Source organism: Pantherophis guttatus, chromosome 1, assembly GCF_059756535.1.
Source record: "Pantherophis guttatus breed Tessera chromosome 1, ASM5975653v1, whole genome shotgun sequence".
NCBI lineage: Eukaryota > Metazoa > Chordata > Lepidosauria > Squamata > Colubridae > Pantherophis > Pantherophis guttatus.
The window spans coordinates 56938385-56955434 of NC_142063.1; the positions used below are offsets into that span (position 1 = coordinate 56938385).

The following is a 17050-nucleotide window of genomic DNA, read 5'->3' on the forward strand; positions in this document are numbered from 1 at the left end:
GGTAGCTTCATTGAAAGGACTTCCAATTTCCTTTGAATATCCTGGTTCGATACTTCTGACAAGCAATGTCAGTAAGGAAGCCAGCTTCACTGTGTTACTAATTTAACAACTGCAGTAATTCACTTAACAGCTGTGGTAAGAAAGAGGGCAAAACTCACTTAACAACTGTCTTACTTAGCAACAGAGATTTTGTGCTCAATTGCAGTCATGAGGACTATCTATATTAAATTTCTTCACTTCACTAGTTGAAACCTACCCTAGTTGAAGTTAAATTCCTAGCCTAGCCAAATCTAATGTATAAACAATCATAATATATGATCAATAATATGTGCTACCTTGCAGATTTACAGCTGGAGGCAATCAGAATTTATTTTGTGAAAATATTTAAATGTAAGAATACATTAAAATAGAAAAGACATTTTAATAGTTTGTCAATTTTTAAAACTACATTAATTGTACACTTTTAAAAATGAATTAAAGCTTACTACTGTATATTAGCTATTTTAATAGGGCCATAGGGCCTTTTAAAAGCTTAAATTAAAAGGAAATTTGATTTTATATTTTAAACTAAGTTGGTTTTCCAAATAAAATCAGTAAGTAAGTCATCTAATTGAAATGGATCCAAAAGAATTGTTTTGGGCTATTTACATACTTCACACATAGACATTAATACTTTTTTGATCAATGAATTTATACACTTATATTAAAAGATCAAAATAGGTGTCTGAACAGAATTAGAAGGTAAATCCCTCCATATTGACTTAATAATGAGTATAGCAGCACCCCCCAGCCTTTTGTGCATCAGGGACCAGTTCTGGGAAGAGGTTTTCCCACGGACTGGAGGGGCCAGGGTTTTCCGTGCTGCCTGCATCCCGTGGATGGGGCTTCACTTGTTTGCGCAGCCTGGTTTCTGGCATGCTGCAGACCAGTGCTGGTCCACTGACCCGGGGTTGGGGACCCCTGGTGTATAGGATCTTGCCAGATTTTTCCATCCTTTTTATTTTGTACATTATTATTGTATATGGGTATGTTTGATGAAAGCCAATCTGGTCAAGCAGTTAAAGTACCAGGTTAGAAACCAGAAACCAGTTTTAGTCCCACTGTAGGAATGAAAATTGGCTGGCTGACTTGGCCAATCATTTTTTCTCTCCAGCCCACTATATCAGGCTCAGGTGACATCCAGTCATTCAGTTCCTGTTGCAACCAAAAGACTAGCAAGAAAAAAAATCAATGATGTTTCAGACAGCTCATAGTGTTTGTTTGTTTTTTTTAAAAGCACAAATATTTAGAAAGAATTTAAGAGGGCTGGAATTATAGGTAGTCCTTAATTTACTAAAGGTAAAGGTTCCCCTCGCACATATGTGCTAGTCGTTCCCGACTCTAGGGGCAGTGCTCATCTCGGTTTCAAAGCCAAAGAGCCAGTGCTATCCGAAGACATCTCCGTGGTCATGTGGCCGGCATGACTAAATGCCAAAGGTGCACGGAACACTGTTGCCTTCCCACCAAAGGTGGTCCCTATTTTTCATCTTGCATTTTTTACGTGCTATCGAACTGCTAGGTTGGCAGAAGCTGGGACAAGTAACGGGAGCTCACCCCATTACGCGGCATTAGGGATTCGAACTACTGAACTGCCGACCTTTCGATTGAAAAGCTCAACATCTTAGCCACTGAGCCACCACATCCCCTCCTTAACTTACTATAGGTAGTCAAAAATACAATAGTACTGTACTATAGGTAGTTAAAAAGTTAGATTAGAAATATCTTTCTAGCATGGTTTCAGTGAAAGCTATGGAGAGCGCGAACACTGAGAACATCTATATCAAAATATCAACCAACTGCAGGATGAGCAGACATTGATATAAAAGGTAAGGCATCTCACAACTGTGCCTGCATTTTTCAATTCTCCATTTGAAGTTTAGGAAAAGGGTTTTATTTCAGTGATGGTGAATGTGTGTTGCATTGCAGGTGTTTCCAGTTTTAGCTTTTAGACAAACCCAAATATAATTTTTCTAAATACAAATACCTTCCTCCATCAGAATGATCAGTGCAGGCTGGAAACTTCTTTCTGCATATATTTGCTTTCAGCATTCAAAGGACAATGGGTTGAATAAGAGCTCATCCTCACTACTTAGAAGACTCCTCCAAAAAGAGGCTAAAGACACATGAAACACAGGCACACCATAGAAGACATAATTTCTGTTTCTGATGCATGAAAGAATTCCAGTTGGGTGGCAATATTTGGATATTGAGGTTAATCAATGGACTTCTTTGCAGCCCTTGACATTTAGAGGCATATGAGAAGGAAAGGTAAATGCACAAAGGTGTGTGGTAGTCTATTCATACCTGCTGAAAGACAAATGAAAATGGCTGAAAGACTAGATGAGCCATCTTTTCACTATCAACTTAATGGGAAACCTTAAGATTCCAGTAGTAATTGAAAGGACAAGCAAACCCTAAACTATTAAGATGTAGTATTACCAAGGAAAAAATAGCACCAAAAAAAAAAAAGGTCAAGTATCAAGGAGGAGAATTATGATGGCTTTCTCAGAATAGAAATATTAATAACAATGACTCTTCAAGTACATTTCTCTAACATGACTGCTCGCCCAAAGTCTATACCTGTTATAAAATTTCACACAAGAAAATAGAATACTTGCCACTGTATGCAAAATATCTTTTTCAGCATATGAAACAGATAAACGGGATAGGAGAGAGGAGAATAGAGTCATAATTCTATTATTTAGTAACCTTCACAGATGATAGTATCACTTCAAATCCCTAAAAACAGGCTAGAGACAAATATTAGCCTTATCAGAACAGCAAAGGAATGGATCAAATTACATTTCAAGGAGAAAACTGTATTTTAATTAGTACTCTGTGGTGCCTTTACACAGCAGTCACCTTCAATGCAGCTAGGGAGTATCAGACATTTCCACAATCATTTTTACTTTTTAACCACACAACCTAGAAAAGAAAATCTTTCCTGATGGGATCTAGTGTAATAAGAATCAGGGACATTGCTTGTCTTGACCTCATCTCAGAACTCACTGAATATACTTCCAGTGACTATAACTGACCTTGGAAAAACTTCCAAACAAATAGCAATATTCAAATCTTGAAGCCTAAGAAAATGTTAAATATACTAGATTGCCAAGTCGAAGGAATCATAAACTGGAAACTTTGAATCACCCAAATTTTCTGTAACTAGGCTGGAAGGGAGCAGCTTTTGCCATAGCTTGTAAACTTCTAGGTATTACACAAAGAGCAGAATGGGCCAATAATTAAGGACAAGATAAACAGATCAAAAATAAAAATGGTGGGTTTTTTTGCAATCTAGTAATATGGACAATAAAAATTTCCAAGAATAGGAATAGAAAACTGTGTTTTGTTCAGGCTGTCCATAAATAAACTGAATTTTATATTCTTATGGTCCCCCTCCAGGTAGAAAGCTTTCATGGATTATTGTCCCTCTGCAAAATAAGTTAACGAGGGACCATATTTGTTTCCGTTCCCCAACCTCTGGTACCGGTCCATGGCTTGTTAGGAACTGGGCTGTGTCAGTTGCAGACAAGCAAGCGAAGTTTCATCTGTGTATGCAAGAGGCCTAGGTTGCGTGTGAAATGATCCCCCTCCCCCTGGGTCTGTGGAAAAATTGTCTTCTATAAAACCAGTCATTGGTGCTAGGAAGGCTGGGGACCACTGCTTAAGAGAATCTAAGGCAAATTTTTCAACATGCATTACAGAAGTTGTATTAAACAAGATGCAAATTAGGGCAACATTTGGGCTTGGGGACCACAGAAGAAGATCATCGAAAGGATGCAACACTGCAAAAATATGTTGGCCAATTTTAATGGCAGAAATAGATGTAGGATGCAAATTGTTCCCTTCTCCTAACCCCAGCAGCCTGAAATGTCACCACCATCAAATTGATTCAGGGGTTCTGAAAGACAACAGATGAAGTGATGTGGGGGTTCCCCCATTATACAGAGTGTTTTATTTACTTTGGACAGAATTTGTGCTTCTTTCCTCTTTCTTTTCACACCTAACATAATTCAAACAAAGCAAATCAACAGCTTCAATATCAGTATTTATATTACCAGGACTTATTATACAGTCGAGAACAGGGGTGTCAAGCTCGTGTTGTCACGGCGTCATTACGTGACATATTGGGACTTCCCCCCTTCACTAAACCCAGAGGGGGCGGGGCCAGCACATGACGCATCTGGCCTGCGGGCCGCGAGTTTGACAGCCCTAGTCTAGAATAAAGCTTTTTTGTTCTCAAATATGGAAATACATTTAATAGATTCACTATATCAATCTCTTGGGTAATGTTTAAGTAGATATATATAAATAGGACATCATATAACACAGACAAGACTAATTTTATGTTCACCTTGCTTAGTGCACAAGGCTTTAAAATTATTTTTTCATTTCTTGAACTATATCTTAGAATGAGTTGCATTAATACCAAACTATACTGACCATTCTCATCCACCAATTATTTATAAACGGTTTTCAACATTCAGACCTTGACATCCATGCTTAAATCATGGTTATCTGATTGATATGGAGGGTGCCAAGCTCTTATTTAATCAATACATAAAGCAATTACATTATAATATAATGTTTTCTCTCTGTAATCAGCCTGGGTGTATGCTCTAAATGTTTAAATCCAATTCAAAATTAATAAAGTTTATAATTTATTTTTTGAGTTTTGAACCTAAGGATTCAGCCTCACATTGCTGATTTTTAGCAAAGCACGTAGCCCCGCTTGGAATTTCGATTAAAGGAATATGCTAATTAACAAATATATTTTCTAAGTTTCCCATTTTTTTTTCAAACAAAACATTAAGAAAGACTTTGTTGCAATGTAAAGAAAAATTAACGCTTGATTTAGAATTGTTCCCTATTATGCATAGGTTTCATTGCATACCTATGCTATGAAGGGGTTGATCGGTAAGCGTAGATGGTTGCAGATGGGCCAATGTGCGCACCTTCCAAACCCCAACAGTGCATTGTGCAGAAGTGTGCATGCTGCATGCTGATTGGTTGATCCAATTTCCTGTACTATCTATGCTGTTTGAGTGCCCTCAAAGCAGAATAGTACATTTGCAGAAATTTAAATGCAACACTTATGCAACCACCCATCCCTGAATGACAGACGCATACGTTCCCTGATGTGCAGTGATGGAAAAGTCTACTTCAGGCTTTAGGAGCAATTCATTATGTGGCATGCCAGTGATTCAATATTTCCAATAGTTTGAAAATAAGGCAGCACAATACAATATTTTGTTGATTTTTAACTGCTGCTCAGCATTTTTTTTTTAAAAAATAGCTAATTTATATTTTATATTATATGATATGATTATTCCTGTACATAACCTAATAATTTTTTGAACTATACAATATAAAAAGGTTTGAAATACATAGATTCTTGGCATAGATTATGGTAATTATGGTAAGCTACTAGTCAAATTTGCACAGTCTGAATCTTTTATTTTCATAATTATGCTTAAAAAGAGAAAAAGGTTCCAATTGGTATATCATTTTGCAGGAAATTTTGCAGGGCAGTCTTCCAAATATAGATTATACCTGTCATATTTATGTATTACTTTACTAATACCACTCAATTTAACAATGATTCTTTGCATACAAAAATCAAAAATAAAACTATAGCACAATAAATCAGGGGTGGGTTCTACTTACCTTTACTACTGGTTTGCAACAGGAGCAAACTGATAGTAAAGAGAACAGAAAACAGAAAAAGAAAGATGAAAAAAACCTATAAACCCCTCACGCAGGGAGTCTATACTCCATCTGAGCTCACAACCTGATTAAAAAAAGAGGTGTTCAAGGCACATTTATAGAAACATGCTATTGGGGATATTTGAAACTCTAGGGCAGTGATGGCTAACCTTTTTGGCATTGCGTGCCAAAAGCAGGGGGAGCACGGAGGGGGTCGCATGCATACCCACACCCATAATTCAATGTGCCCCGCCTCCCCCGTGCATGCGCGCGACCCCACATGTTCCCCTCACTTTTGGCACGTGATGGCCTGGTGGGCCTAGTAGGCCCATTTTTCACCCTCCCCAGGCTCCAGAGGCATTCTAGAAGCCTGGGGAGGGCGAAAACGACCTTGCCCACTCCCCCCGGAGGCCAGAAACAGCCCGTTGCCTGACTTCTGGTGTGCCAGGAAGACCGAAAATCAGCTGGCAGGTGCATGCATGCGCACTGGAGCTGAGCTAGGGCAACGCTCACATGCCCACAGATATGGCTCCACGTGCCACCTATGGCACGCATGCCATAGGTTCACCATCCCGGCTCTAGGGGAATTTTGTTCCACAACGTACCTTCTACATCCCATTCAGATGACACTACTTAATGGATGGGGCCCAGAGTTTATGCCAAATTTTATTGGACAGACAGATACAAAGGGAGAGAAATAGTCCCTCAAATATCTAGGCCTTATGCTATGTAGGTCTTTGTAGGGGAAAACCAATACCTTGAACTGCATCTATCAGCCTGCTGGTAATTTGGGAAGATCACATAGCAAAGATATGAGGCACATCATTACATGCCCATAACTATTGATGCCGCTGTATTTTTGCAGCCCAACCACTTCTGTACATGAAGACATGATGGTTAGGAGAAAATGAGAGTTTGTAGTTTAATGACTCTGAAAGGCCCAAGTTGGTTAAGACTGCCAATATAACAACTGTAACCATATCAATGACCCATAACTGATTTCATGCTCTGGGGAAAAATATTTTTGAGGTATAGTCACTGATATCTATCCACATCCATAGATGCTTAACTGAAGGAACTCTAAACATGTCTTTAACTGAAGAAAATCTGAAAATGAATAGGCAGATAAACAGGTGGTGTAATTCTACCCTCGATGGCAACATTATGAAGTTCTTGGTGGTTTGACAAGGCAAAGTGCAAGCCTGAATGAAACTGTTAGGCTTGAAGAAATAAAATGAAGATGATGACAGATAGGTTACTGAACATGACCGGATGCCATTGGTTTCAAATAGGATCTCTACAAGGATGCGCTAAAAGCAATTTTTCTATTACCCTCAATCCATTAAAGCTTTCATCAGTAAAATTTTATCAGAGCTTATTCATACGAAGGCTATTTTCAACTGTTGCCATTTAAATATAATAAAAAGAGGCACCATAATCTCTCAATAGAGGCAAAATATCAGATCCGTTGGAGAGAAAATACTGTGTTACCCAAAAGGAAGGAAATCTCTAAATTAAGATGATCCTCCCACTCCAAAAACAAATATGGACATAAAAAAGAAATGCATTTGAAAATCTGATGCAATGTACACTTAATATTTGGCCCAATGCCCAAAAGATAAGAAAAGTGGGCAAAGATAAGAAAAGTGGGCATTGCATCAGATTTTCAAGTACATTTCTTTTTTTATTCTTCTCAATCAATCTCCAGTTGAAAATATCTTGGAGATTCCATCTTCCCCCACCTCCCCAAATGTGGCTTTTATCACACTTGATTGTATATATGTATGCGTATTTATTTCCCAAAAACCACACAAAGGCCAATTGCTTGAAAAATAAAGATACCCAGTTTATTAAATTAATTAAATTAATTAAATAAAATTAAATAAAATAGGTCTTTATCTTAATTGTGTCTAACCATTACTTCTGAACACAGACATTGACAAGATGGAGTAAGAAAAAGGGTGTTTACCTGGTTTACTTAACTTTTAATGGAATTTCTAAACCATGGAAACCTTTTGGCTTGCTTGGGCTGCATTGAGAAGGAATTGCCTTAGTCCGCATATAAAATATATAACATCGTTAATATATAATATATATATATATATATATATATATATATATATATATATATATATATATATATATATATAATATATAATATATAAATCATATAATAATGTTAAAAGTTTACAATCTTGTGGGGCTGCATTATTGGATGTCTAGGGCCACATATAGCCTGTGGGCCTTGAGTTGGACACCTAAATAGTCTTCCTGCATTCATTTGTTTCTTCTGCTCATCACCAATTTTGTTCTCTCTATCTTAGTGTTTTCTTCCCTTCAGGAAACAGCTTTTCTCAAATTGTTAAACTTCAAACTGAGCCTTGAGGAAAACCAGGTTTTTCTATGGAAAGACCATATAATTCAGAAACATGCATGCAAAAAGTTTTCATTGTAATGCTGCGAGGGTTATCTTGCCTTTTTTGACCCTGCTTGTGGATACCACCATAAATAATCTCAGCATTGTTTTTCTACAGCAGTTTCACCAAAAGGAAGACCTAAACCCCAAACTTTAGTTATAGTGTAACTAAGCAGCAACAGCATTGCTACATATGTTGACTTAGTTCTTAGTGCCAGAGAATTCAACAGGACTTACAGTAGGTATATAAACAAAGCAAAACATTTTTCAAAAGAATATATTTTGGGAGAGACACATCAACTCTAAAGGCTCTCAGGGAAAGTTGATAGTATTTATGATCCTTAAGCAAAATGTTCTATGTTGTGAAAAGTGTCCATTCATATGCTCCCCAGAGACTGGCATGGCTCATATTTCCAGTGGTTCTAGTCTGAAATATCCATTTAAAGAGCCTCCTAGACAAGGTCTGGTTGGCATGAGTTGTACAGGTTTTGGACATAATATGTGATCAACCACTCAATCTTCCGATTTCAATTAGTGGTGCTATTTTAATTTCTAAATGATACAATCTATCAAGCAGCACATCCATAGCAGGATGGACATGGTAGAGAGCCCTGCTAAATAACATTAATTCTTGCCATTTGTGAAATGTGTATTATTTCAGACATATAAACACATCTCTGTTTAATTTATAATAGTACCATAAATATATGAATCAGCTTCTCAACCTTATATATTTCAAATTCCAAAAGCTTAACTGGAAAAAGCTGATCTGAAATACAGTACTTTCATAGTCATCACACACATTTGGATGAACTTAATATTAAGAAATGTATTATGGCTAGAGTTAAGGAAGTTTGCAAACCACTGAAATTCAACAAAAAACAAAACAGATGTTACAAATATTAAATAGTATCTTTCCTGTTCAAACATGTTCAAAAACACAACTGAAAAGAAAAGAAACCAAGAATCAAAAAAAGAAATGGAAAATAGATGTATAAGCTATGTAAACTGAATATGAATTTTCAAAGTAACATTAGATTAGTACTAATGTTCTATAAAAATGTTCCTATATTGATTGAGCACTTTAAAATCCTTACTACAATGCCGAATTCTGGGCATCAAACAATTTTGGAAAACAGTGGACAATAAAGCTAACAGCCTCACACTCTGAAGTCTCTAATTGATGCCAATTTTATGTCTTGCTACATCTCATGCCATTCCAACCAACAGAAAGGAATGGTTCTACGTCCAGTAAGAGAGATGCAGATAAATTATATCCTGAAAGGGAAATTGCCCTCACATAGTGATTTCTACTTAATAATATTTGGCAGCATGTCATCAAATACATTAAATTCAACTATTTACCTTCTGAGGAAAATTTGCACTGAAGAAAAATATCTTAGGCTACAATTTTGATTTCATTATAACCTTGTCATGAATGAAAAAGGGGTAAAATATTGGGGTAACTTCATTTAATTAATAAACTAATTTCTGCCTATAGATCGGAAACAGAGGGAGTAGAAGAAACAGAAGCAGGAATTTACAACCTCTTATAAGCTTATAGAAACAAAAACATGAAACATCCATCTATTGAGATTGACAACTCATTTGCTGCCAGAGTAAAGTTTTAATACTTTTCTGTCATAAGAGTGGGAAAGAAACAGGTAGAGCCCTATCCTCTAAGGACAGCAGCCCCAGGAGGTGAAGGTGCTCATTTTTCATCTTCATGCAGTGGTACAGTTAGCAGCCCTTTTGCATTTTTTTTAAAAAAATCAATTCTAAAAACCTGCCTTTAAAACTGTTGTGCAATACCACAAAGTTCAAATGCAAAAGAAAATCCATATGGCTAATCTTTGCAAGCCAGTAATATCCAACTAAGAAGCTCAAATTTATTTTATCCATCAAAGACAAGCAAAACAAGGAAAAGGTACTATTTCAATAGAATTCTGAGTTGTTTTGTTCAATCACTTTGACAAATGTCAAAACATTACCTTTGCCTGCCTTGTGCTTAACATTGTTCCTTAAAGCTTGAATGTGTTCGTTTATACTTGCATAAATATCAGCAAAAGAGTTCTGCAGATTCCTGTTCTGTATGCCGCACAATGACATCACTCAACCAAATCCATAACCTTTGAAAATAAACTTTACACATTTCTTTTGGGATATCAGGTATAGCTCAGGAGGATAATTACATTACAATGCTGCTAGTCAAATCCAGGTCACCTACTTTTTGTGTGACATGCAAATTACATAAGTGTCAGGTCAAAGATACTTTCTTTGGAATGATTTAGAAGTTTCTTTACTAGCCTCTCTTAAAAAGCAGTCATTAAAGCTGTATTACATTTGGGCCATTTCGTGATGCTTAATGTAATAGGTTTATCATACACAGAAACAAATATTCGGGCAGAAATCCAAGGGTAAGTTTTTCTGAGAACTACTGTACCTGCCTTTCAGGAAACACTTCTGGCCCTATTCATTCCAAGAAATGTTGAAATCCACTGAAGCAGACTTTAAGGGCAGGCAGGGGGGAAAAAACCAAAAAAAACCAGAGCAGTTCTTCTCAATCTCGGCACCTTTTCTGGGGGTTGAAGTCCACACATCTTAAAACTTTCTGAGATTGAGAAACACTGTAGCAGAGTGTTTTATCGTATTCCACCAATGTTCAGTGTATCTACCAAATGAAAATAAAAACTCCCCAAAGCAGGACTAATTGCGTATGTCCAAAAAATACACTGATCCTATGTTTTCAAGTGAAAGTGCAAGAAGTGAAAGTGTAAGAAATGCAACCAAATTGTAAACACACACACAGGGAATGTCGCACACAACTCTTCCATTTTTATCAGCCAGGTTATACTGGGACTAGCTGATGATGATGAATTTGCGATTTATGTTCTCTTCTTAATTCATGTGCAAAAACAAGATATACTGTCAATTTATGCATGTTTCTCCACACCATTTGGGACTGCATGTCCTGAATTGCTTTGCAAAATAGGACTTTTCCTGTTGATGCTGTAGCTTTTTTTGTTTCCCTGCAGGAAGATACAATTGCATCTTTGTTTACAGTAACTATTCAACCAATAATAAACATATGAATATTCTCAAATAAATAAGTTTTGACATTATCTTTACATTCTGATCATGATTTTTTTCCCCTCTAAAAGTCTGTCTCAAAACCAAACCATAGTTATGTGATCCGAAAACAGGACTAGTACAGTACATACAAACTGTTAGCAGATCACTCCCTCTAGTGGTATGTAATATTAATTTGGAGACAAACTGATCCTCTACTTTTCTTATTTGTTGTAAACCCTCCACTCATTATTATTTAAAGAAAACTCAAAGATTAATAGACAATTAATGTAACTTATTTTGTTTGTATCATTCATATTTTCAGAACAAGAGACAAATCATATTCAGATCACAGTGTTTGTTTAATAATATATTATTGCCCCTTGATTAATTTGTTTCTTTAGTTCATTCACCCTTGGATAGAAAGATACTACTGTACTTAATAGTTTTTTCTTGCTAATTCTGCAAGTGTAAGCACCAAAGGATTTCTCAGTAATCTGTTCTAATAAACATTGCTCTTGCTTTTCATCATCATTTCTGGCACATGATACTTTTTGATGTTTAACAGAAAAACAAGAAAGTAATTTTTAAGGAGAAAAAACTTACACAAGAAAACTACTAGGACTAGCTGCTGCTATACTACTTTAAAATAATTCTAATTTACTGTAATCATAATACCTCTACCCAAATATTTGAATAAGCCTCTTTTCAGACTTTTGTCTCAAACATGCGCAGAGAGACTTTGGAGAATATTTCAATTCCTACTGAGCTATAGATGGATGCAAAATAATGTTGGTATAATGTCATTAAAAAAAAAGAAATTATTTTAGAGGTAGAACCAGGAATTATTAATGCATATTTATTAATATTAATTGTATGCACTCTGTTTTTTTGGTTGAACACAATATTCAAGGTGGTAATAAAATTAAAAATAAAAACAATAAAATGCAGGTTAAAAGTCAATGCCTTACTAAAAGAGATGTATTTGAGCTGGTTTTCTAAAAATAAAGTAACTCTTGAAATGTAACCTTTGAGAAAGTATATTCTGTTTAGCCTGGGAATAAAGTTTTCTCCTGAATAATATCTATAAAATCATATATTTTCTCCAAGAATGTCTTTGCATTTGTATTTCTCATAAGCCACAATGTATATATGTATATCCAGCTTGCATGCATTCTCTTTCTCTCATGCAAAGACATTCTTGGAGAAAAAGTATTTTATAGATATTATGCAGGAGTCCCTGCATATATTCAATCATAAAATTTAGAATGCTTTAAAAGATGTGTAAACTAAGGAATTATTTCTAAAGAATAATCTTATTTTTAAAACAGTTAACAATATTTTAAAACAAAACTAGAATTCAATGTATGGGATGTAGCTGATTCAATTCTATGTTTATGTTCTTTTGTATTTATTTTTTATCCTGTCTTTCTCTTCAATTTCTTCATATCCCAGGAATATTCCCAAGTCTGTTTTAGAAAGCTGCATCAATGGAATGATAGTGAATACAATCCAATAGGTATCTGCTCTATAATCAGCAAAGTCAATTGACATAATGTGATTTATTTTATATAAATATAAAATAAACAAGCAGAGAGCAGGAAATAATGAACAAAAAGCACCTTATTTTATTTATTTTAGTATGGAAATTTATATAGCCATCCAACTCGTTCATAGTAACTGCAGGCAACTTACAAAGATAAAACCCTAGAAGAAACACACACACACACACGCAGCAACAACAACAACAACAACAACAACCAATTATTCATTGCCAGGGAAAAAAACCCCAGGCCAGCAGCATATTGCAGACAATCTCCCTTCTTCTGGTAATTGGTTGGGCTGGTTAGACTGGTTTTGTTTTGTTGCCAGTAAGCAATGAATGCAATGTACATTCATAACATTTGAGTATATCAGTGATATCACTACCCAAACCTCACTTCACAGCATCACAATAATAAGCATCCAAAAAAAGAGCCTGCACAACCTTCATGGTCTCTCATCTACTGAACATCAGAATTTCTATTTGTAGAAACAACATTGGTGCACCCAGAACATTTTGGATTCATGACAATATTTGCTAGAATACTGTAGAGCAGGGGCGTCAAACTCACGTCGTCATCACGTGACATATCGGGACTTTTCCCTTCGCTAAAACGGGGGTGTCAGGGTTCCAACGGATGCCCTAATTAAATCATGAGCCTCAAGCTTGGCTCGCGAGTTGACGGGGTGGGCGTGGCCAGTGCATGAAGCATCCAGGCTGCGGGCCACGAGTTTGACACCCTTGCTCTAGAGTCATGCTGTTAGGAATCTAACCTTGCTGCTCCCCCCAATAATTTATTCTTCTCTCCCGAATTCTTTCTACCAAAAATAGGGACTTGGGATTCAATCTATCTAAATCATTGTCAGGATCATTACTTACAGATCATTAAGATTTGTAAAGGTAGCAGTGGCTCTCTTTCAGTGTTGGCCAATGATTTATTGATTCTTTTCCAATGAACAGATTATCTGATATTGTTGAAGGAGTTAAAAACATTTGCCCTTTTAGTTTTTTTAATTGAAAGATTATATTTGTTTGCCTTCCACAATTCTGGACCTAATATCTATTATGGAGACCACAGGCAAATATACAATGTAAATGTTTCTCATACAGCCATTTTATATACTTCTGCTCAGATAGAGAGGTAGCATCAGTCATCAATGTATTGTTATATTACCTATTGTACCACCTATGATGTCTGGCACTTATAAGCAGGGGTGAAATCTATTTACCTTCCCAGTCGGTTCGGAAGTGCGCGCGCCATGTATCTGAGGCTACCACCAAACCAAACAGTGATGCAGTTTGTTAAAACACTCTCAATCATGCCTCTGTAAAAAATGGCCAGGACAGAAGGAGAAAGATGTGCTTTCTTCATTTCTTCCTGAATGATTAAGGGGTGGATAGATGATCCTAAAAGTTCTGTACAAACTGATTTAGTGGGAACACAAACTTTATTCTAACAATACATGTTCCCTCAAAGGCTTCAGGGAACCTGTGATTTCAATCTCTCTTTTTGTGATATGTTAACAAGAAAAAAAAAAATTTTTTTTTGAAAGGGCTTTGTCTTCTGTTTTGTTCTTCTCTTCTACTGAAATACTACAGTTACCCTGAGTTAAAAGAAGACAAAACATTTACATCTAGAGAAATGTGTAGAAGATTGTATTCTTAGAGGCTAATTGGATCAAAATAACTTCTATCATCTGGAAGAGTGCTAGGGTCTATTTACAGACACAAATATTATTTTAAAAAATGATTAAAATTACAGATCCTTGTAATTCCAGGAAAACAATATCTTAGTACATGCTAATTGCCACCCTCTGTAAGGACATTCTACATAGTGATTTACTGCCAAATGTCAAAACATCTACATTTAGATTCATCAGCCTCCAGGATGACAAATATATCAGTGAAGAAGAATATTTAGCCCATTTTTTTAATACACTTGGTGACTTTAAGATGCATGGACTTCAACTCCCAGAATTCCCTAGTCAGCACTGGCTAATAAATGTACTGGCTGGGGAATTCTGGGAATTGAAGCCTGCACATCTTAAAAGTTGTCAGGTTTAAAAAAAAGCAGTAATCTGGATCAAATCTAATTTATAGGGTTATTTTTTCAACATAAAAATTAAGTTTAACATGACTTCTTCCCCTGGCTACTGCTGAGAACTGTTGAGATGATACAGAGGTATTTGAATTTATAACATCCTGATATGGCCCTCTGCTGCAACAGATAATGAAAACAGCCAACAGAATAATAAATGCTGCCAAATCAAAATGGTCAAAGTGGAATTCATCATCTCGAGACTACAACATGTTCCGTAGACATGCAATCCCCAACCTTTCTGACTCCATGGACTGGTAGCAGCAGCAATGGGGAGGGGGAAGGGATGGTTTCATACACACAACCTAGCTCCTGTGCGTGAGCAAATGAAGCTTCGCACGCTTGCCTGCTACTTTCATGGCCTGGTTCCCAACAGGCTGCTGACCAATACCGGTCCGTGCCCCAGGAGTTGGAGACCCTTGCTGTAAACCTAGCCCAATAGTACTGGACAAAAACCAAATACACACTATTTGTATAGGCAAAGTTATCTAAGAAAATCACATTCTGTTGAAATGTGAAGCTGGGAAAAGGGCAATTTTCAATGTAAGACAATGCGGGAATAGGGATACAGATAGTCCTTGACTTACAACCATTCGGTTAGTGGCCATTCAAAGTTACAGTGGCATTGAAAAAAGTGACTTACGACCGCTTTTCACACTTACTACTGTTGCAGCATCCCCATGGTTACCTGATCAAACTTCAGGTGCAACTGGCATTTATTTATGACAGTTGCGGCGTCCAGAGGTCAGAGGTGAGTTTCAGCAGGTTCTGACCAGTTCTGGAGAACCGGTAGCAGAAATTTTGAGTGGTTCGGAGAACTGGTAGTAAAAATTCTGACTGGCCACGCCTCCATCTATTCTCTGCCTCCCAAGTCCCAGCTGATCAGGAGGAAATGGGGATTTTGCAGTATCTTTCCCCTGGAGTGGTGTAGGAATGGAGATTTTACAGTATCCTTCCCCTGCCATGCCCACCAAGCCATCCCACGCCCACCAAGCCACACCCACAGAACCGGTAGTAAATTTTTTTCAAACCCACCACTGCCAGAGGTCATATGATCACTATTTGTAAACTTCCCCGGCATCCAACAAGCAAAGTTAACAGGGAAGCCAGATTCACTTAACAACTGCATAATTCACTTAGCAACTGTAACAATTCACTTAACAACTGTGTCCAAAAAAAAAATAAATCATAAAATGGGGCAAGATACATTTCACTGCTTTTAGCAGCAGAAATGAATTCTGGGCTCAATTGTGGTCAAGTGGAGGACTACCTCTATGTGCTTATGCAATTTTTTAAAAACCATGCAGTCAAGCTCCTATCACAACCGCAGAAAAAGAACGGTCTTCTTCTTCCACTTGAGCTCCTGAAGGGAGAGGGGGAAATAACATTTTAGCAAATCCATCAGTTGGGCTTTGAGCGCCGCACTGCAATTCCGGTCATTCCTCCCTTCGCCAGCAGGGAATGCTGGGATTGAACGATTGAACTGGAATGACCAAATTGAGGGTGCGTGCGCTAAAGCAGGGGTCTCCAACCTTGGCAACTTTAAGACTTGTGGACTTCAACTCCCAGAGTTCCTCAGCCAGCAAAGCTGGCTGAGGAACTCTGGGAGTTGAAGTCCACAAGTCTTAAAGTTGCCAAGGTTGGAGACCCCTGTACTATAGTAACTTAAATTGCCGCCACCGCATGCTTTTGACCCCCACCCTCCCTTAATGTCATTTCAGAAGACAGTCTTCAAGGGAGGGTAGGAGATTAAAAGGAAATATGCGAAATATGAACGAGAAGCACCTATTTGCAAACCCGCCTTTTATTAGCCACGGTGCTTGTTGTGGTCCTTCTCCTCCTCCTCCTCCTCCAAAGTACCCGCCCCGTTATGCTCTGCAAAGGGCATCACATTTCCCCCGAAGAAGCGCGAGGCGTTGCCCCGGGAGCAAAAAAAAAAAAGCCCGGCGACGTTCCAAACACCAGGCGCGTCCAAAGGGCTCGTTTTTTTTTTTTTTTTTTACCTGTGTTGGGTTTTCGCCCGGAACTTCGGCCCAAGCGCGCAAAAAGGAGAAAGGCGGGAGAGGGTTCCTTTTTCTCTCTGCCGGCTCAATTGCAGCCGACTCATAATCGATAAGATTCCCTCATAGCCATCGACTTCCGGAGTCGTTGAGCCTTTTAATTTCTTTCCACCCAACTT

The 17050-nt window shown here is 37.3% G+C and overlaps 1 protein-coding gene across 2 annotated transcripts in view; it reads right to left on the bottom strand.

The window, feature by feature from the left end:
- The window catches only part of MIPOL1 (mirror-image polydactyly 1), a 178979-nt gene extending 161929 nt beyond the window's left edge, over positions 1–17050 (bottom strand). Inside the window, exon 1 of one of the 2 annotated variants that reach the window (XM_060687415.2) lies at positions 16875–17050. The gene's annotated coding sequence lies outside the window, so the exon portion shown is untranslated. The remainder of the gene's footprint in view (positions 1–16874) is intronic. The other variant, XM_060687416.2, reaches the window with a different exon arrangement.